The sequence below is a fragment of the Macaca mulatta genome, chromosome X (assembly GCF_049350105.2).
Source record: "Macaca mulatta isolate MMU2019108-1 chromosome X, T2T-MMU8v2.0, whole genome shotgun sequence".
Lineage (NCBI taxonomy): Eukaryota > Metazoa > Chordata > Mammalia > Primates > Cercopithecidae > Macaca > Macaca mulatta.
The window spans coordinates 16,003,138-16,026,866 of record NC_133426.1 but is presented as its reverse complement, the minus strand read 5'-3'; positions in this window follow the sequence as shown (position 1 = coordinate 16,026,866).

The following is a 23,729-nucleotide window of genomic DNA, read 5'->3' as shown; positions in this document are numbered from 1 at the left end:
TTTTCTCAGGCTTCTGTTAAAAAAATACCATAGATTGAATGCTTAAACAAAAGAAATGCCTTTTCTCACAGTTCTGAAGGATGGAAGTTCAAGATCAGGGTGCCAGCATAGTTGAGTTCTGGTGAATGCTATCCTCCTGACTTGCAGATGGCTGCCTTCTCACTGTGTTCTCACATGGCAGTGAGAGAGAGAAAAAAGAGAGAGAGAAAGTGTGTGTGTGTGTGTGTGTGTGTGTGTGTGTGAGAGAGAGAGAGAGAGAGAGAGAGAGAGAGAGAACAAGCTTTCTGGTGTCTCTTCTTATAAGAGCACTAATTTCATAAGACCAAGCCTTACCCTCATGAACTAATTACGTCTTAAAGGTCCCCTCTCCAAATACCATCACACTGGGGATTAGAGCTTTCATATATGAATTTTGAGGGAACATAAACATTCAGTCCATAACACAAGTCCTCAGATGACGCGTGATCAAAGTAGTAGCAAAAGCAGTGTTTCTGTTATTTACTAAAAAGGTAGTGCCGGCCGGGCGTGGTGGCTCATGCCTGTAATCTCAGCACTTTGGGAAGCCGAGACGGGCGAATCACGAGGTCAAGAGCTAGAAACCATCCCGGCCAACATGGTGAAACCCCGTCTCTACTAAAAATACAAAAAAAATTAGACAGGCGTGGTGGCACGCACCTGTAGTCCCAGCTACTTGGGAAGCTGAGGCAGGAGAATCACTTGAACCCGGGAGGCGGAGGTAGCAGTGAACCGAGATAGTGCCGCTGCACTCCAGCCTGGCAACAGAGCGAGACTCTGTCAAAAAAAAAAAGGTAGTGCCATTCCAGTTTCCGGTTCTGCAGTAAGGAGCTGGAACATCACCATTTCATACTAACAAGTAAAAAGCTGAACAAAGTGAAAAATCAACAATCTTCTTAGACCCATCAACAGGGACGACTGCTGTTTCCAAAACTGGAGAAACAGACTGGCAGATACAGTGTCCCATGACATACTGGAGTAGAAACCGCCACAGGGACCAGTGCCAGGGTAGGAAACCCTGAGCTGTAATTAAATTGCTGGAGGCTATGCGAGGACAAGACTGAGATTTAAAAACTCCAGGGGATCCAGTCATGGGGGGATGGTCTTTTATGCTCTTGTAAGTTTTACCTGCAGGAGCTTGATTGGGTTCTCACAGTAAATGTTGGAGGAAAATGCCCTTGTGCTTCTGGCAGAAGATGAAAAGGAACAATTTTGAAAAATGTTAGAGCACTCTCTTCTTAACATAGACTGCCCGCAGGAGAAACTATTTGATCAGAGCCTAACCTCTGGAGTTTTGTCAGAGCCTACCTGACCTGGCAGAAGGGAAATACCCAATTCCAGCCTTTTCTAGCTATCCTGTCCTACCTAAGGGAGAATGTGGAGAAAAAAAATCTAAAAAACCCCTGTGGGAGCTCACACTCCAGAGGTACAGGCTCACTAAAAGACTGAGACCTAATCATGGGACTATAGAACACTTCCCCCTCTTCCACACTTCACCACTACATTACTAAAGGCCTATTTTCAGCAGCTTCTTTTACCCAGTACATCGTGGCCAGCTATCAAGAAAAAATTACAAGACACACTAAAAGGCAAAAAACACCATTCAAAAAGAGCAAATAACCAGAACTAGACTCAGATATGGCAGGGATGTTGGAATTATCAGACTGTGAGTTCAGAACTGCTAGGATTAATTTGTTAAGGGGCCTAATGGAAAAAGTAGACAGCATGCAAGAGCAGATGGACAATGTAAGCAAAGAGACAGAAATCCAAAGGAAGGAAGGAAGGAAGGGAGGGAGGGAGGAAGGAAGGAAGGAAGGAAGGTAGGAAGGAAGAAAGGAACGAACGAACGAACGAACGAAGGAATTCTAGAGATCAAAACCACTGTAGCAGAAATGAAGAATGTCTTCAATGGGATCATTAGTAGAATGAAGATAGCTGAACAAGGAATCTCGGCCTGAGGATGTATCAATAGAAACTGTCAAACCCAAAAAGCAAAGAGAACAAAGACTGAAAAAACAGAACAGAATGTCCAAAAACTGTGGGACAACTACAAATATGTAATGAAAACACCAGAAGAATAGAAAGAAACAGAAGACATATTTGAAACTATAATGACTAAGAACATCAGCCCTCACAGATGAGAAAGAACCAGTGCAAGAGCTCTGGCAACTCTAAAAGTCAGAGTGTCTTACCTCCAAATAATCACATTAGCTTCCCTACAATGGTTTTTAACCAGGCTGAAATGACAGACATCGAATTCAGAATCTGGACGGCAATGAAGCTCGTTGAGACTCAGGAGCAAGTTGAAACCCAATCCAAAGAATCCGGTGAAACAATCCAAGACCTGAAAGACAAAATAGCCATTTTAAGAAAGAACCAAACTGAATTTCTGGAACTGAAAAATTCACTATAAGAATTTTATACTTGGAAAAATAAACAGCAGAATAGACCAAGCTGAGAAAAGAATCTCAGAGCTTGCAGAAGGATTCCTCAAATCAACCCAGTCTGACAAAAATAAAGAAAAAAGAATTTTAAAATGAACAAAACCTCCAAGAAATATGGGACTATGTAAAGAGACAAAACCTATGACTTCTAGCATTTCTGAGAGAGAAGGAGAGAGAGTAAGCAACTTGGAAAATATATTTAAGGACAGAGTCTATGAAAATTTCCCCAATCCTAGAGAGGTTGACATGCAAGTTTGCTAGAGGTTGACATGCAAATTCAAGAACGACAGAGAACCCCTGCTAGATACTCTACAAGACGACCATCCCTTAGGCACATAATCCTCATATTCACTGAGGTCACTGGGAAATAAAAAATTATAAAAGTAGCTGGAGAGAAGGGTCAGGTCACATACAAGGAAACCCCACCAGGCTAGCAGCAGACTTCTCAGGAGAAACCTTACAAACCAGAAAAGATTGGGGACCTATTTTCAGTGTTCTTAAATAAAAGAAATTCGAACCCAGACTTTCATATACAGCCAAACTAAGCTTCATAAGCAAATGAGAAATAAAATACTTCTCAGACAAGCAAATGGTAAGGGAATTAAAAGACAGAGAATGACAAGATGGATAAAATGACAACACCCCATCATCTGCTGTCTTCAAGAGATCCATCTCACATGTAATGACAACCACAGGCCCAAAGTAAAGGGATGGAGAAAGATCAACCATGCAAACGAAAACAGAAAAGAGCAGGATTCATTATTCTTATATCAGATAAAACAGACTTTAGACCTACGACAATCAAGAAGGACAAGAAGGGCATTACATAATAATAAAGAGTACAATTCAACAAGAAGACTTAACTATCCTAAAAATATACACACTCAACAACAAAACATCCAGATTCATAAAAAAGTTCTTCTTGACCTATAAGAAGACTTAGACAGCCGGACAATAATAGTTGGAGACTTCAACACCCCATTGACAACATTAGACAGATCATTGAGGCAGAAAATGAACAAAGAAATTCTAGACTTAAATTCAACACTTGAACAATTGGACCTAATAGACATCTACAGAATATGCCACCCAACGACTACAGCATATATGTTCTTCTCATCTGCACACAGAACATATTCGAAGATTGAACATGTGCTCAGTCATAAAGTAAGTCTCAGGACATTTTTTTAAAAAGTCAAAATTATACGAAGCATACTCTCGGACCACAATGCAATAAAAATAGAAATCAATATGAAGCAGATCTCTCAAAACTACACAAATATATGGAAATTAAACAACTTACTCCTGAATAACTCCTGGATGAACAATGAAACTAAGGGAGAAATAAAAAAATTATTTGAAATTAATGAAAATAGGGACACAACTTACCAAAATCTGTGGGATGCATCTAAAGCAGTGTTAAAAGAAAAGTTTATAGTGCTAAGTGCCTTCATCAAGAAGGTAGAAAAATCTCAAATAAACAATCTAACTTTGTACCTAGAAGAACTAGAAAGAAAGAAAAAAACCATCCCCAAAGCTGGCAGAAGAAAAGAAAAGAAGATTAGAAAAGAACTGAATGAAACTGAAACACGAATATGCAGAAGATTAATGAAACCAAGAGTTTGTTTTTGGAAAAATAAACAAGATTGCTAGACTGGTAGCTAGATTAACAAACAAAAAAGAGAGAACATAGAAATAAGTGCAATCAGAAATGACAAAGATGACATTACAACAGATCCCACAGAAATACAAAAGATTCCCAGAGACTATTATGAACAACTCTATGCATACAAAATAAGAAATCTAGAGGAAATGGATAAATTCCTGGAAATATACAAGGATTGAACCAGGAAGAAAGTGGAAACCTGAACAGATCAATAACAAGTTATGAAATTGAATCAATAATAAAAACCTACCAACCAACAAAATCTCTGGACCAGATGGATTCATAGCTCAGTTCTACCAGATGTACAAAGAAGAACTGGTACCAATCCTACTGAAACTATTCAAAAAAGGTGAGGAGTAGGGACTCTTCCCTAACTCATTCTATGAAGCCAGCTTCAGCCTGAATCCAAAATCTGACAGAGACACATGAAAAAAGAAAACTTCAGGCCAATATCCCTGATGAACATAGATGCAAAAATCTTCAACAAAATACTAACAATCTGAATCCAGCAGCACATAAAAAAGTTGATACACCATGACCAAGTAGGCTTTATTCCTGGGGTGCACAGCTGGTTCAACATATGCAAATCAATGAATGTGGTTCACCACATAAATAGAACTAAAGCCAAAACCATATGATCATCTCAATAGACACAGAAAAATCTTTTGATAAAATCTGAAATCCCTTCGTGATAAAAAACATCAACAGACTAGGAATCAAAGGAACATCCCTCAAAATAATAACAGCCATCTATGACAAATCCACAGTCAACATCATACTGAATATCCCTCAAAATAATAACAGCCATCTATGACAAATCCATAGTCAACATCATACTGGATGGGCAAAGCTGGAATCCTTCTTCTTTTTTTTTTTTAAATTTATTATACTTTAAGTTCTAGGGTACATGTGCACAATGTGCAGGTTTGTTACATAGGTATACGTGTGCCATGGTGGTTTGCTGCACCCATCAACTCATCATTTACATTAGGTATTTCTCCTAACACTATTCCTCCCCCAGCTCCCAACCCTCCAACAGGCCCTGGTGTGTGATGTTCCCCTCCTTGTGTCCATGTGTTCTCATTGTTCAGCTCCCACTTATGAGTGAGAACATGCGGTGTTTGGTTTTCTGTCCTTGTGATATTTTGCTGAGAATGATGGTTTCCAGCTTCATCCATGTCCCTGCAAAGGACATGAACTCATCCTTTTTTTATGGCTGCATAGTATTCCATGGTGTATATGTGCCACATTTTCTTTATCCAGTCTATTATTGATGGACATTTGGGTTGGTTCCAAGTCTTTACTATTGTGAATAGTGCCACAATAAACATATGTGTGCATGGGTCTTTATAGTAGCATGATTTATAATCCTTTGGGTATATACCCAGTAATGGGATGGCTGGGTCAAATGGTATTTCTAGTCCTAGATCCTTGAGGAATCGCCACACTGTCTTCCACAATGGTTGAACTAATTTACACTCCCACTAACGGTGTAAAAGCGTAGCTGGAACCATTCTTCTTGAGAACTGGCACAAGACAAGGATGCCCTCTCTCACCATTCCTATTTAACACAGAACTGAAAGTCCTAGTCAGAGCAATCAGTCAAGAGAAAGAAATTAAAGGCATTGAAATAGGAAAATAAATCCAACTATCTCTCTTCATTGATGATATGACTCTATACCTAGAAAACCCTAAAGACTATGCCAAAAGGCTCCTAGAACTGAAAAATTATTTCAGTAAAGTTTCAGGATATCAAATTAATGTACAAAAATCAGTACCATTTCTGTACACCAGTAATGTTCGTGCTGAGAGCCAAATCAAGAAAGCAATTCCATTTACAATAACCACAAAAAAATGAAATACCTAGGAATGCAAGTGACCAAGGAGAACTACAAAATACTGCTGAAGGAAATCAGTCATGACACAAATAATGGGAAAATATTACATGTTCATAGATTGGAAGAATCAATATCATTAAAATGGCCATACTTCCCAAAGCAATCTACAGATTCAATCACTATTTGTATCAAGGTATCAACATCATTTTTCACAGAAATAGAAAAAACTACTCTAAAATTCATATGGAACAAAAAAGAGCCCAAATAGCCAAAGAATTCCTAGGCAAAAAGAACAAAGCCAGAGGCATCACACTACCTGACTTCAAACTATACTATAAGGCTGTAGTAACCAAAACAGCATGAGACAGGTACAAAAATAGACACAAAGACCAATGAAATAGAGTAGAGAACCCAGAAATAAAGCAGCACATCTACAGCTGTCTGATTTTTTTTTTTTTTTTTTGAGACGGAGTTTCGCTTTTGCTGCCCAGGCTGGAGTGCAATGGCCAATCTTGGCTCATCACAACCTCTGCCTCCCGGGTTCAAGTGATTCTCCTGCCTCAGCCTCCCAAGTAGCTGGGATTATAGGCGCCCACCACCACGCCCAGCTAATTTTTGTATTTTTAGTAGAGACAGCATTCTCCATGTTGGCCAGACTGGTCTCGAACTCACGACCTTGGGTGATCCACCCACCTTGACCTCCCAAAGTGCTGGAATTACAGGCCTGAGCCAACGCGCCTGGCCAACCATCTGATCTTTGGTGAAGCTAACAAAAACAAACCATGGGGAAAGGACTCCCTATGTAATAAATGGTGCTGGGATAACTGGCTATCCATATGCAGAAGAATGAAACTAGACCCCTACCTTTCACCACATACAAAAAAAGATGGATTAAAGATTTGAATGCAAGACCGCAGACAATAAAAATCCTAGGAAAAAACCCAGGAAAGATCCTTCTCGACATGGGCCTTACCTGATGACAAAGTCAAAAATTCTTACAAAAAAAAAAAAAAAGAATTGTAACAAAAATAAAAATTGACAATAGGGACCTAATTAAATGAAAGAGCTTCTGCATAGCAAAAGAGATGATCAAAAAACAGAACACTTACAGAATGGGAGAAAATATTCACAAACTATGCATCTGAGAAAGGTCTAATATCCAGAATCTGTAAAGAACTTAAACAAATCAACAAGCTAAAAACAACTCCATTAAAAATGAGCAAAGAACATGAATAGAGACACTTCTCAAAAGAAGACATGTAAGCAGCCAAAAAAGTATGAAAAAATGTTCATCTTCACTAATCACCAGAGAAATACAAATCAAAACCACCATGAAATGCCATCTCCACCAGCCAGAATAGCTATTAGGTTGGTGCAAAAGTAATTGCAGTTTTTGCCATTAAAAGTAATGGCAATTGCCAGTAAAAGTAATATCATTAAAAAGTCAAAAAATAACATGGTGGTGAGGCTGTGGGAAAAAGGGAAAGCTTACACACTGCTGATAGGAATGTAAATTGGTTTAGCCAGTGTGGAAAGCAGTTTGGAGATTTCTCAAAGAACTTAAAACAGCTGCCATTCAACCCAGCAATCCCATTACTGGGTATATACCCAAAGGAAAAGAAATTTTTCTGCCAAGAAGGTACATGCACTTGTATGTTCATTGCAGCACTATTCACAATAGCAAAGATGTGAGATCAACCTAGGTTCCCATCAATGGTGGGCTGGATAAGAAAATATGGTACATATACACCATGGAATACTATGCAACAATAAAACAGAATGAAATCATGTCCTTTGCAACAACATGGATGCAGCTGGAGGCCATAATCCTAAGCAAATTAACACAGGCACAGAAAACCAAATACTGCACGTTGTCACTTATAAGTGGGAGCTAAACATTGAGTACACATGGACATAAAGATGGGGGCAATAGACACTATGGACTACTAGGAGGAGAGGGAAGGATGGATATGTGGGTTGAAAAATTACCTGTTGGGTACTACGTTCATTACCTGGGTGACAGGATCTATACTCCAAACCTCAGCACCATGCAATATACCCATGTAACAAATCTGCATATATACCCCATGAATCCAAAATAAAAGTTGAAACTATTAAAAAACTCACTTTAAATATAAAGATACATATAAATTTAAAGTAAAGGAATGGAGAAATATGTATATGCTAATACTAAGGAAAAGAAAGCAGAAGTAGCTATATTAATTTCAGATAGAAGAGACTTCAAAGCAAGGGAAGTTATCAGCAATAAAGAGGGACATTACATAATGATAAAGGGGTCAATTATCCAAGAAGATGTAACGATTGTTACCATGTATGCACCTAGCCACATAGCATCAAAATATGTGAGGAAAAACAGATAGAACTGCAAGGAGAAATAGATGAGTCCACTATTACAGTCGGAGACTTCAACACCCCTTTATCAGAAATGGACAGGTTCAACAGGCAGAAAGTCAGTAAGTACATAGTTGAACTCAACACCACCATCAATCAATTGGACATAATTGATATCTATAAACTACTGCATCCAGCAACAGTGGAATATACATTCTTCTCAAGTTCACACAAAGCAATCACCAAGATAGACCACATTCTTGTCCATAAAACACACCTTAACAAATTGAATAGAAATCATTCAATGTCTGTTTTCACGTAAATATGGAATTAAAGTAGAAATTAATAACAGAAGGATAACTGGAAAATCCCAAAACACATGAAGATTAAACAAAAGGTAGTGCCCACAGAACGCACACTCTTTTTCTCTAATAGAAAGAATAGACAAAATAGTAGGCAAAAAAGTAAGACAAAGCATATTGGTCTTCGGCAACTCCCTAGCAGTTCATTTCTCCTTTAGGCAATAACACTCCTTCTCATCTATTGATCTCATGAATTTTGCTTCTTCTAATTAAAACAGATATTGTGGTAAAATATTTATCAAATGCTTAATATTTGTCAGCCCCAGTGCTAAGACTCTCACTTGCATCACTTTATGTAACCATGACAACATCTCCATGAGCTAGATGTCATTATTCCTCTTTTCCAGATGGAAAAGAGAGGTAAAGAGGCTAGTGTCAGTGTCAGTTTCTGGTTTATAGCAAGTGCTCAATAAGTAATAGCTACTATTATTATTATTTTTATTGGTTTCTTATTGTGGACATACCCCTAGGGAGGTAGAGAGAAAGTGCTTTTGTAGTTCAGAGAATATGGTAATGAACTACCATGAGCAGTCATTGCACTGGAGATAGGGGACATGAAAAAATGAGCAAGACAGTCTTCATTCTGTGTGTGTGTGTGTGTGTGTGTGTGTGTGTGTGTGTGTGTGTATGCCTGTTTATAAGAGAAGTAAGGCAAAATGTCCCAAAAATTATCATAGGGGCACAGAGGAGGAAACCAATTCCATGAAGGAGGCAGCATGTGAAGAGAGCTTGCAGAGAGAGTTAAGATTTACTCTGTATGCAAAGGCAGAGTGTAGGGGACATCTGGGGAATGGTGGACCTTCTGGTGGCTGTGCTTTCCTGCTCCTTCCAACATTTGGTGCTAGTTTTAAGCTCTGGTCCCTCCCAGCTTCAGGACTGTTAACATGACACCCTCTAACCCCCCTCTTCACTTATTCCCAGCTTACTTTCATTTTGATCCAGTTGCCATCATCTAAACTCTCAGTTTTGTAATCTTGTCTTAAATTCTGCCGCTGGTCTTTTGGACTTTCTGTTTGTTCTTGGCAATTCTGACAACATAATGTCTGCTGTTTCCCCAGAGTCTTGGCTCATGCCTCTGGCCTTCATTACCAGCTTCTGCCTTGAGTCAGTAGAAACCACTAATCTTTAATTTCAGTTCTTGGTTTCCTAACCCCTTCTCTCTCCCTGTCTCTCTCCTCATTTGCTCTCTCCCACTCCCCACCACACATAAAAACTATTTTGATGGATGCAGGAGAACAAAAGAGGATAACCAATTTTACCTCCATTTCAGATTTTGACATGATTGGAAGCAGCTTTTCCACTCCCCCTTCTTCTCCAAGCCAAAGATCTTCTGTCATTCATTTTCCCACTACATGTTTTGCAGCTACGTTATCATCGACCTTGTTGTCTTCTGGATGACTCTAGTTTCTCTTCAACATCTGCCCCCCAAACCTGAAGCTTACAGATGAGATCAAGAGTTAAAATTCGCATATCTGAGTCACCAAACTAACTCTAAAGAAAACCCTCTTAAAAATGAACAAAATTTTGAGAAAGCAAAAACCAATACTTCAAGTAGGAAAGATAATATATCTAACCCATCCTTGGATTTTTCAGCATGGTGACTTGAAATTTGGGGGATTATATTAAATAAGTTGTATTTTTTAGTTAGGAAACCCTATGGTCATTACAAAGAGATGTGGGAGGCTATGAATACTTAATGACTCAATATATTGCTTTAATGGAAACCTTCGGTTACTTCTTTTGGGTTTTGTTTCTCTCTCTCTCTCTCTCTCTCTCTCTCTCTCTTTCTTTCTCTCTCTCTCTTCCTCTCCCTCTCTCCTCTCTTCCTGTCTCTCTGTCTCTATCTCTTTTTGTTCTCTCTCCTTTTCTCTCTGGCTTTAGTTATTCTAAATTATTTTCCTATGGGAATTAGTTTCTAGACTCCAAATGGTGTTTTAGAAGAGCATGAAATTGTTTTTTGTCCTGTACTTTCCATCACTTTCATTTAGGAGGGAATATTGTTGCTACTCCTTCCGTATACCCTTGACATTCATGCTTCAGTTCATCCTTGGTCGAGTCATGGATGTGCCAGAGACTTAATGTTCTTAGAAGCAGCCCTCAACCAACTACAGACTTCCTCACCCCTTAGTTGGGGCAACTATGAGGCATAGTCTTCAGTGTCTTCCAGCATTCAGTGGATTTAGTTCCAGTTGCCCACAGTGATATTGGCCTGATAACACACTTCACTGACTTCCTTCCTTTCTCTTTCTCGTGTATATGCTCCACTACTGGCATTTTCCTGAGATCATCTCCCAAATAAACTCCTGAATTCTTGATTAAGGATCTGCTTTCAGGGGACAACCCAAACCAAGATAATATTTTCTATGGATTTCCCATGTCTTACAAAGATAAGATGTTATGTGTGGATTTAGCTCTTTTCTTCCTTCACACTTTACATATATATCTAAAATTATGGTGTTCAGGTTATTTACAATCAGTTTCCTTTGATTTATTACTTTTTAAAAATTAGAAATGAAAAATATTATCTAAAAATTGTATCTTTAGTCAATGTAATAAATTCTTTCATACTATGGCCTCAGGGCACACTCAAAATTAAACATGGTGCTTGCCTTTCAAGAGGCTTTCAGGCCAACAAGGTTTGGACTTCTCAAGGCAATAAACGCATTGTCTTTAATCAAGAGTCATTTGTTGGGATAGCACAGCGGTTTTATGATCAATGAGAATATCTGGGGTATGCTGTCCCACATTCATTCATTGCACACCACTTGAGAATTTCCTGTTTGGCAGCACAATGCAAATGTTCCATGATGTGGTTTGGATTTGTGTCCTCTCCAAATCTCATACTGAAATGTGACTTCCAATGTTGGAGGTGGGGCCTGGTGGGAGGTATTGAATCTTGGGGGTGGATCCCTCATGAATGGCTTAGCACCATCCCCTTGGTGATAAGTGAGTTCTCGCTCAATTAATTTATATGAGATCTGGTTGTTTAAAAGTCTGGGACCTCCCCTGCCTCACTCTGTTCCTCCTGTCCTCGCCACATGACCTACTCGCTCCCCATGGCCTTCTGCCATGATTGTAAGATTCTTGAGGCCCTCACCAGAAGCTGAGCAGATGCAAAACTATGAGCCAATTAAACCTCTTTTTTACTATATATAAATTACCCAACCTCAGGTATTCATTTATAGTGATGCAAGTATGGGCTAATTCATTCTACCTCCATTAATAATGATCTCAGTTTCAAAAACCAATCCATTTTTGACTAACCAAAATAAAGATCAGGCTGGGCATGGTGGCTCACATCTGTAATCCCAGCACTTTGGGAGGCTGAGGCCAGTGGATCACTTGAGGTCAGGAGTTCGAGACCAGCCTAGCCAACATAGTGAAACCCTGTCTCTACTAAAAATACAAAAAAAAAACCCTCAAAAACAACAACAACAACAACAAATTAGCCAGGCATGGCGGCACACACCTGTAGTCTCTCAACTACCTGGGAGACTGAGGCAAAAGAATCGCTTGAACCTGGGAGGCAGAGGCTGCAGTGAGCCGAGATTGCACCACTGCACTCCAGCCTGAGCAACAGAGTGAGACTCCATCTCAAAAAACAAACAAACAAAAAAAAACGTGAAATAGAGATCAGTGCAAGGGAAAAGCTAGTCCATTTTATGATGATTTCCCACATTTAAAAGAGAAGATCAGATAAAATAGCCAGAATAGTCAAAATCCTAGAAGATAGTAAAGGAAATTTGGCTTTAGTTCGTTTAAAGGTAACACATGGGGCATTTTGCCTTCAGCAGAAAGCACACGTAAACAAGGCACATAACTGATTAATGAATAAACAACTTTTATTGTAGGTAGGGACCAGGAAGTAGCAGTTTGTTTGGCAGTAAGTTTTCGAGAAATAAACTTGTGGACTGACAGCTACATTATTCAGTATGAAAAGAATTTTCACGGAGAGCAAACACTCATCTATTTTCCCGCATTTGAAAATATTTTCTGTTAGTGAAACAGTTTATTAACATTCCCCTAGAGAAAAGCATGCTATGCAAACTTTAAGAGTCAGACTTGCATTGCAAAATTCTTAAAAACATGCTCAAATGAAGATTAATCACCCTCATTCAATGACACCAAGACAAAAGTGAGGCGAAGAAGAAAGCACGTCTTATATTTTTGATGGTTTTAGGTTTTTCTTCATTTCATTGTTCTGTGGATTCATTCCCGTTGGATTTGTATAAAAGTATTGGTCCACAACAGATGGAAACTTAAAGCAAAACAAACAAACAAAGCTAACCTGGCCCTTCAGCACAGATACTTTGAGACACATTGTAATATGGAATAAATTGTGTCCCCCACTAAATTGATATGTTGAAGCCCTAACCCCCAGTGTGTCTGTATTTGGAGTAAGGAAGTAATTAAGGTTAAATGAGGTCATAAGGGTGAAGCCCTAATTCTATAAGATTAGTCTCCCTATAAGAGGAGACTCCAGAGTGCCTATGTGCTCCCTCTTTCCCTCTCCCTCTCTCATTGTGAACATGAGATGATGCAATGAGAAAGTGGTAGTCTACAAGCCAAGAAGAGAGCCCTCACCTCACCAGAAACCTAATTGGCTAGCACCTTGACCTTGGACTCCCCAGCCTCTAGAACTGTGAGAAAATAAATGTCTGTCCTTTAAGCCACCAAGATGGTGGTATTTTCTTATGGCAGCCCAAAGTAACACACGCTGGCTTATAGGGTCATCGTGATGTCACTGCTGCTGTCCTGTGATTTGCCTTCAACTCAAGAAAGCCATGTTGGAGATTGTGTGTGAGAGAATAAAAGAGAAGCTCTTTTCTGTAAGACTGAAAAAAAGTGTCTCCGAAGTGGAATGTTTTGATGATGTCCTGGGTTTTGACTTCAGCTTTCATGGGGGGAAATACACTAGGATAAATTGAGAATATTCACAATGCTTTAAATAGGGAGAAATACGCTGTTGAATAATAATGCCAATGCTAAATAGATGATAACAAATTGTAGTTTTTAAGAATGCTTGTGACCCTTATTTGAACCAGCGTTCATAGAGGTTGAAACAGTGAGCTTTTATTTAGGCTGAATGGAAAGCAAAATTATTATTGAACAATTGACTGCAATTCTAGTATAAGACATTTGTTATTATCTATCACAATGAAAGAAGAAAAGAACTTCTATTTTGATCAAAAGACTCAGGGAACTAAGAAGAGACTTAATCTAACTCTACGTTTTGTGTATTTGCTACAAAATTGAATGCGAAATTGCTTCTTTTGGAGTGATTTTGTAGTGACACATTCAAACTTTAGAGAAGTGAGACCTGATGGCCTGGGGAAATAAAAATATATAATTCTTTTTCTGTGAGGTACAGAATATGCTGAGTTGCTCCAAGGTTTTGAATTTTGTTGATTAGTTTCTCCTTCTAGCTTGATCCTTCCTGTGACTTGTCACAAGCATTCATAAGACTTAGTCTAGGATCAGGGGTAGAGTCTGCAGACAGGATATCGAGCATTCATGTCTCTGTTGAATAGCATTCAACTGTATGTATGTATATACTATAATTTATGTATGCAGTCTACCACTGATGGATATTTATATTGATTTCCTTATTTATTACTAATGCAAACACAATTCTATTTATATGATCATAAATGTCTCTTAGTGCACATGTACAAGAGTTTTTAAGGATATGTTTCTAGAAATAGAATAAATTGGTAGTGGTACATTATGTGCAAGTTTACTTTTAGTAGATAAGGCTGAAGAGTTTTCTAAAGTGGATGTTCAATAGAATGACCGTTAATTCTTATTATCAATCTGTAAATTATCTTAGATTACCTTGTGAATAATAATAGTTTTTTCTAATCCTTAGATTTAAAATTTTTTTTGCCTTGTCTTCCTGCATTTGCTATGAACTTCCAGTACAGTGTTGAAAAAGTGGTAACTGCGAACCCTCTTGTATTGTTCTTAATAGTAAAGGAAACACTTTCAGTATTTTGCCTTTAAGAGTGATGTCTGATGTAGATTTATTTTTTATAGAAGTCTATTATCAGGATAAAGAAATTTCTTTCTATTTCTAGTTTGCTTAAAGTTTGTTATTTTTTAAAACAATCTTATCATTTATATATATATCAACAATTTCATATCAACAATTTAAATCATACAGAAAAATACAAAGAATAATTTTTAAAACCACTTCATTCCCCATCATAAAGATACCTCTGTTAACATCTTTTGTCACATTTTACTTTTTAGTATGAAAAATCTTAAATGTAAAGCAAAGTAGAAAAAATAGTATTAAAGAACCATCATATACCAATCATTTGATTTGATTGGCATTTTGCCATGTTAGTTTCATATGTTTTTTAATTCCAAAATATTTTAGGGTAAATTTAAGCTATTATGACATTTCACACTTATTTTGTATTTACTTTGTTATACAGCTCTTAAAATAATGATATGGCCATAATACCATGATTACTTTTAGCAAAATTAACAAAATTTAATATAATCTATGCATTCTCAATAGGTGAAAATTTTTTCTCAGGGCTGTGTGTGACAAAAAACTTACTGTTTTCATATGAAAAACACAGCTATCCATATAGTGCACAAGAAGATATACAGTATAACTGTGATATTAAAACTTCTTTTGGGATGCAGTTAGAAAAACAATGTCTAAAATATTGCTTGGGAGGTAATGATGAAAAAATAGTTGAGAAACACTGATATAATCTAATATATAGTTTCTATCCAAATTTTCCCAATTTTCCACAAAAGATCCTTTTAGTTGATGTTCACATGCTGGGTATAGGCCCTTAGTAAGACATGTGTACCACAAATATTTTCTTTCGTATTTCTTGCCTTTGCTTTTTAATTTTTCTAATGGTGTATTTTAGAGACCAACACATTTAAATTTTGATGACATTCAATTTATCAATTTTTTATTATTATAGTTTTTGCTTTTTGTATCCCATAAAAAATCTTTGCTTACCCTGAGCTGGCAAATATTTTCCTCTAGATGTCTTATAGTTTTAGCTTTTACATTTAGGTCTATAATCTATCTAGGTCAGTAATAAATTTTGGTGTATGATGTGAGGTATGGACGAACATTCCTGTTTTTACATGGGATATCCAGTTATTCTAGCACCATTTGTTGATAAGGCTTACTTTTCCTTCTTGAATTGCCTTGGCACCTTTTGTTGATCATCAATTGACATATAGGTATGGACCATTTTCTAGATTCTCTACTTTGTTGAGTGGATCCGTGTGTCTATCCTTATGTAACTATTGCATTGTTTCGTTTATTGTAGCTTTATAGTAAGTCTTAAAATTAGATAATGGGAGTCCTCCAACTTTGTTCTTTTTCAAAATTGTTTGCATATTCTACATCCTCTGCATTTCCTTATAAACTTTAGAATTAGCTTATTAATTTCTACAAAAAGATTGCTGAAGTTTTGATAATTGTTACATTGAATTTATAGATTTATTTAGGGTAAATTAAGATCTTAACAATATTTCATCTTGTACACACTATAAATGGGATATATTCTATTTGTATTTTGATTAACTTACTGGCAAAACAAACACACAAAAATACCAGTATTTTCCTCAATTTGTGGCAAAGATGTGTATCTGATGCGAGTCTATTTGGTTCTGAAAATTCCGGGGTACTTCTTGAGGGCTAACAAAGTATGAGTGCTGGGCTTTCTCTCCCACTGTCCAAACTACGTAGCTACATTGGCAGCTTGGGACTAAAAAAGGACCAGAGTTAAGGATTTGTACTTGCACTGCATGCTGGCTTAGATTTCCTTTCTATAGACTTAGGAGATTCAATTAAAATATGAATGTTATGAAAAAGCCTCTTAGTACTAATCTTACCCAGAACTATTCATTCTGCCCTTTATATACAATAATGCTGTGAAATACCCACTCTCAGTGAAGCAGGTGGCAAAAAATGTGCAGTGTCTATCTGGATGTGGCTTTCCATCTCTTAAAGCGCACAGAACAGGAACTTGGAAATAAGGCTCGTTTGGATCATCTACTACTGGGAACACACTGATCTCCCACTCAGTGGCACAGTGTATCTTCAAATTTTAGACACCAATCAAATTTTTCCCATGAGAAGGACCTAATTGCATAATATTGAAATGTCAGTAGGGACACAGCTCAGCTATCATTCGTTGATGCTATTGTTTGTATCCCCTCCAACAGTGACACAGTAGCTACTTATTTACTTTCTGCCCTTGTTCTTTATCTGAACTCAACAAGCATTAGTCTTTAACTTTACTCCAAGTAGAAATTGTTGAAGCAGCAAAGATTCACCCCATCTTTTATAATGTAGCAGGTTTCAACCTGGAGCTATTTTCTCATAAATAAGAGCAAGGCTTTTGTTTTATAGATAGGAAAGGTGCTATTCAATCCGCACTGAAAGTTGTATCATTCTAGGAAGGGCAAAAAATGAGCAAAGGACCAGATGTATTTGAGAATCCTCATGTGTCTGCAACTGTGCTATGTGCTGGGGATACACCAGTAAACAAGACAGATGTGGCCTTCCTCTCCTCCCAAAACTTATAGGTCACCAGGAAAATAGACAATAAACAAATGTGAGGGAGGCTAAAAGGGAAATTTAGGGTGTTTTACTGACTAGTTCATAGGAAGTCGTAAGTCCTATAGTCTCCTCTAGCTTTGGCCACACTAATTAGCACCGAAACTCATTCCACTAGTAAAGTGACTAGGTTTAAGTCATCGTAACCAACTCACTGGGCTACCTAAGGCAAGTCACTTAAGTTCTACTAGCCTCAGCTCTCTCCTCTGTAACATAAGAGAAAATGCTTTCTGATCTATGAAGCACATATGCTAATGTAAAACCACATGATTTCTAGTCAGAGGTGTAACATTGAGCAGGTCATGGATCATCGAGTTAAAATAAAGGCATGTGGCTTTCTCCCAGTCTGAAGTTGCTACATGAGGGCTATCTGCTGTGAGGTAGGAAGGGATTCTGAGCCTTTGGGTATGTGGATATAATCTGAAGTATCTCATATCTCGGCTTTAAAATAGGATCACCAAGGGAGCCTTTAAAAAATTCTAATGCCCAGTTCTACCTCAGACTAATTAAATCAGAGCCTATGGGACTGGACCCCAGACAATAGTATTTTCCAAAATCTATCTAAATGATTCTAATCTGCAGCCAGAGTTGGAGAATCTGTGCTATGAGTAACAAAGTCCTTTATCTCTGACTGAGGGGTCTTGTGTCTCCTGCCAGCATCAGTGAAACTGTGGCTTGCTGACTTGTCAGTTTGCAAGCAAGGTGAAATCTTAGGCCCTGAACAGCTCTTGACAAGTAGCTAAATGCTTCCTCTTAGTGACTAGAGCCCCATTAGAATTATAGTCAGGTGGCCAGGTGCGGTGGCTCACTCCTGTAATCCCAACACTTTGGGAAGTCAAGGTGAGCGGATTGCTTGAGGCCAGGAGTTTGAGACCAGCTTGGCCAACATGGTGAAACCCCATCTCTACTAAAAATACAAAAATTAGCCAGGAGTGGTGGTGTGAGCTTGTAGTCCCAGCTACTCGGGAGGCTGAGGCGGGAGAATCACTTGAACCTGGGAGGTGGACGTTGCAGTGAACCAAGATTGCACCACTGCACTCCAGCCTGGGCAACAGAGTGAGACTCTGCTAAAAAAAAAAAAAAAAAAATTATACCCAGGTATTTCATTCCCCCTTTGATTGACTATGTTTATTTTAATGGTAAACTGGAGGACTGGGGCCTGCCCATGGCCCAGCTCCCTCCCAGTTTGTCTCTTGGGGGCTTGTTTTGTGCAGGGAGTGGGAATTCTCTTTCCCACAGGGTATTAATTTCCTGATCACGCCTACAGTGAGTGGAAAAATCTCTCTACTTCTCGGGTTCATTTAGCAAACCCTTTAGGCTGCTTCATGCTGATCTCTATCATTAATAAAAGTGATATTTAGGCTTCTAATGGTTTTTTCTTTATTATTCATAGTGTAGCAAACAGCATGGGCTTCATGTTTGTCTTGGTTCCTCTTGCCCCAGAAGTCTTATTGGGGGAACATGAAACAGCCTAGGTAAATCCTGAACATACAGTAGGCTTGTATCACAGCTGAAAAACATCAAGTTGGGAAACTCCTATTTTTTATGATGGACTGCAAGCAAACTTGCTTCACCTTTGCCCCAGAGAGAGACAGTCTCTTCATTATACTACTTAGGAAACCTACTCCTTTCTCCAGAGAGACACTATCTTCATTTTCCAAGGCTGTTGACTATACAATCATCCTTGAAAAGATAGTCCAGGAAAAGGGACTCTCTACTTGCAAAGTATCTCTACTTGTCAGTGTCTCTACTTGCAAAGTGTGTAGAAATATGACAGACCCATGGGGAATTGTCTCCCAACACATCTGCAGATGGTTATGTTTATTTGGATTTAAATTTAACCCTATGAAGCAAAACTCGAGGTAAGACTATGACTATTGTGGTAGCTTTTTTTTTAAAAAAAAATATAATTTGAGGCACATTGGATCTCCTTGATGTCTGGCAGCCTCCAACCCAAGATATTTATCTTATAGCTGTCAAAGGTTTAGTTTTCTGGGAAGCAGATTCTAACATGAAATTTAGGGTGCAGGATATTTTTAAAGGGATGCTCTTGGGATCAACACCTGTGGAAAAAAAGGGACGGAAAGGGAAGGGAAAAGGAGGAAACAGAATTGGGCAAGGAGAAAGTTGACCTGGCATGCAGAACCAACCAGAGCCTTGGCTTACCTAACCAGGAGTTTTATAACTAAAATGACATTTCAGGATTGTTTCCATTTGGGTCAAGGTGGCCAGGTCCTGATACTGATGCATAAATCCATCATTGTCTGTGTAGTCCTGGGAAGTGCATGACGTTGGGCAACGGGATTGTCTGTAGCCAAGGAAATTCCTGAAGGGAATGACAGCTGAAGACTGTCTGCTGGCCTCCAGAAACTGGGATAAGTCCTTCCTTGAAGTAGAGTCTGGGTTATACATCTTCTAGTGTCTACTATGATAGTAAAGGTTGGAAAACAGCACTGGACTCACTGATTAATGGTGGTCATTTCTCTTGCAGTAACATTTCTAAGTTTATGGACAGTTGAGTGGACGTTACATTACATAGTTATGAATGTCTTGTTAGTCTGGAAAAATCTAGAAGGAACTTAATGAACTGACTGTGTGGCAGGTGGCAGCTCAGGACATTGTTACGCTTGGAGGCCCCCTGCTTGGAGGCCCCCGCTGCTTGGAGGCCCCCTATTTAGAAATTGGGTGAGTGGTAGAACTGCGCCAAACCTCAGAGGGGCCCATTTTTCTCATGGATTTTAGATTCTATGACTAATTTAATCTAGAACAAAACCAAACCACTGGCTAAAACCAAAAGCCACCATCGCTTAGGGTAGAGTTGTAGTGCTCAGTTTTTCTTCTGATGTTTTCTGCCTCTTTGAGTGAAAAAATATCTGGGTGAGGGGGTGGTGGTGGCAGTTGATATTTGGCAATCCACATAACTGTCATTTTAAATCCCATTTAGCTTCACCATTCTTACCATGGCTTTCCTGTGCTGTTGTTTGCATGTCTATGGTTGAAGTGCAACAAATATACATTGGATGTATAAATTATAATTAATCTCTTATTTTTATCTTCTTGCAGGAAAACTCTACTCTTGCTCCACTATCAGCATCTGATATGTCTATGTATAGAAAACAATTTAGCAAAGAGAGTCTCTAATGATGCTAAATAATGCTGGGGGATTTTTTCTGGAGTAATATTACTAGAAACTTAACACATAGCTGTGCATAAGCTACTTGCATGTTGTATCTTAACTCCTTACAACAGCTCTGCAAAGTAAATAGTACTATTGCCATATTCTAAAGGAGGTTGTTACCTGTCTTTGGTCACGTGGCTTGGTAGGGATGACATGATGACATATTCTAGTCCAACAACAGAGGTCTATGAAATACAGTTTTATTTTATATTGACAGCTTTATTTCTATTATGAGCTTTAGAGTCTATAGGGCGGTGAAAAATGTAATCTCAGTTACTTTGGAGGTTCTCCCTTTTCCCAAGCATGTGTCTTATTTTAGTGGAAGAGGGTGCTACATGGCAGTAAAGGCACTGTTGAGGAAGGAAGCATGAGCCTCCATGTAATCATCTATTCCTGCTGGATCTGCTGAGATATGCTTTTGTCTCTGTGGTTTTCAGTTGTTAGTCCATGCAAGATGCCACATTTCACTTAGTAGTCTTTCCAGGGGTGCTAGCTCTCAATGCCATATTTCAGCTGCTCTTGGTTACCAAGAAAATATTCTATTGTTCTTGTAGCATCTGCCTGGACATCCCATGCAAACATTTTTTACTCTAGGGTCTTGCCACTTTACCTGCTTTTGCCTGGGAAAGTAGGGCAAGATCCCCTTTGCTCTCAGACTTGCCCAAATTGTCTTCTGGTTTCTGTCCTCCCTCTTTCTCCAATTGTCCCTCAGGGAAGGGCAGGCACAGGACTTAGAGACATTCTGCTTTCCAGAGAACAGCACCTTCCCAATCTGTAAACAGAGAACAGCACCTTCTCAATCTGTAAACTGTATTTGCTTCCTTACTGATTCTTTCCTTATCAATGTCCCAAGGGATTGATAAGGAATCTTTTATTTTTTAAACATTACTTGTTGAGATATAATTTACAGACATTAAAATGCACAGATTTTAAGTATGCAATTCAATAAGCTTTGACCAGTGTTTACAGTCATGTAACTCATACCCATATTACAATATAGAACATTTCCATCACTCTCCAATATTTTTTCATGCTCCTTTCCAGTTGATCCCCATCCCCAACCACTTTTCTTATTTTTATCAGTATATATTAGTTTTGGCTAGATTTGTAACTTCATATCAATGGAATCACATAATATGTACTCTTGTATCTGGCTGTTTTCACTCAGCATCAGGTTTTTGAGATCCCAGAAGTATTTTTAATCTCGTTATTAAGCCACCATGCTTTATCTATTCCGTAAGGCCCCTCAAAGCTGCTTAGGACTCTACAGTCCCAAAGCCTGAACTTTTAAAATTCAAACGCTTTTCTTTGCTCTTTTCCTATGTCATCTCTTCCCTTTGACTAAAATTTATCTATTTAAGCAGGGAAAGGTCAAGAAGTACCAGGAAATGCAGAGGGAACCTTATCAATAGCTCCAAGAATAATCCCAGCACAGAGTTAAGAGCAGAGTCAGGATTTCAATTTATAACTTTCTGACCCTGGAACATCTGCTCTTCACAATTACCCCAAAGTTGTCTTGAAAGATTTAAAAATTGACTGCTAAGAAGAGGGAGAAAAGTGGAGTGTTACATTGAAATACAAGTTGCTGTTCACTGGAGGCAAGTGTTTCAGAAGGCTTAATCTCACCAATGAGAACTTTCACAAATGATCTTTTTTTGTTTAGTGCCCATTGAATTGTACCAATGGTAGCTTATCTAGGGGTTTAGTCCAAAAATTTTTTTTGCCACTTGCCTCCAGTGGACAGTAACTTGTATTTTAATGTAACTCTCCAGGTAGTTAGTGGCTCTGTCACTGTCTGTGTGGCTGTCAGAAAGTTTTATTGCTTTTCCAAGCCTCACGTCCTGCCATGCTAAAATTAGAGGATTACAGTAAATGATCATTAGGCTTCCTTCTAACTCAAAATCACAGTGAATCAATGTTTGTAGTGCCCAGCAAATGAGCAAATGGTGTTCACATAACCTAAGGATCCTGCTAAAGACATAGGATGTGCTTGCTGCATGAATGACATGGAGGATTACAGTTGTGTTTTCTGCTTCTATAAGGAATGGCATATTTATTCTTTGGATCCACCACAATAAGCCTGAAACAGGAGGAGATGAAAATGGCTTCAGTATATTTTTAGGTTTTTATTAAATAGTACTAGCTATGGATTGATAGAAACAAAGCTATGGTCCTCTTGTCTGAAAGTACAATAATGTGAGTTTTGAAATAAATTCAATTTTGGTGACAGCAACAATTAAATAAAAAAAAAAATAGTAGTTTGCAGTGCTATAGAATGGTCTAATTCTTCCAAAGGACGTGGCTGTACCAAAGCTTAATTTTGAGGTTACCTAAATGAAAATATCACGGCTCTCTCATCTGTAATAATAACAAGTCAGTATGTACCCAGAATTTCTATACTATATTTTAGAACATTTCAAAAATACCATTATTATTCCATTACAGTAAATATTTAAGGAAATGTTGGTGTATTATTGTCCCCAGTGAAGATAAGTAACTCACTCAAGGTCAGAAAGCTATTTAGTGGAATGTTTTAACTACTATACACAGGAATTTACTTGGATGTCATTTCGGGATACATTTTTACATACCTTACTCCTCCTGAATTGAGTTATAATTTATGTCTGTTTCTTTTATTTGTTTGGTCATAAGATTTTGTTTGAGAGAAGTATTTGTTCTACTGCTAATTTTGGGGGGGGAGGGAAGCCATCACAGTTTAAAATCTTCCGTAAAAAGAATTATGGAGAGGAAACAGATATGGTTTTACTTTATGGAATCTCAAAAAAAAAAAAAAAAAAAAAGGCCAAATCAGCTTATGCTGAAATCCTACCTTTGGCATCCTGAAGAATGACATGAGTAATAGATGAAAATTGTTAAAATTTAATGATTCCCTGAGATTCCAGGGAATGAATGTTTTTGTCTGTTCAGGCTGCTATAATAAAATACCATAGATTGGGTAATTTATAGATAATAGAAGTTTAGTTCTCACAGTCCTGGAGGCTAAGAAGTTCATGATCAAGCAGATTCATTGACTGGTGAGGGCTCACCCTCTGTTTCAAAGAGAGCGTCTTCTTGCTGTGCCCTTACATGACATAAGGGACAAACCAGCTCCCCAGAGCCTCTTTTATAAGGGCAGTAATCTCATTCATGAGGGCAGGTGACCTAATCACCTTCCAGAGGCCCACCTCTTAATGCCACCCCAGTGAGGATTAGGTCTCAACATATGAATTTTGGGAGGACACAAACATATAGACCATGGCAGATGATGGAAG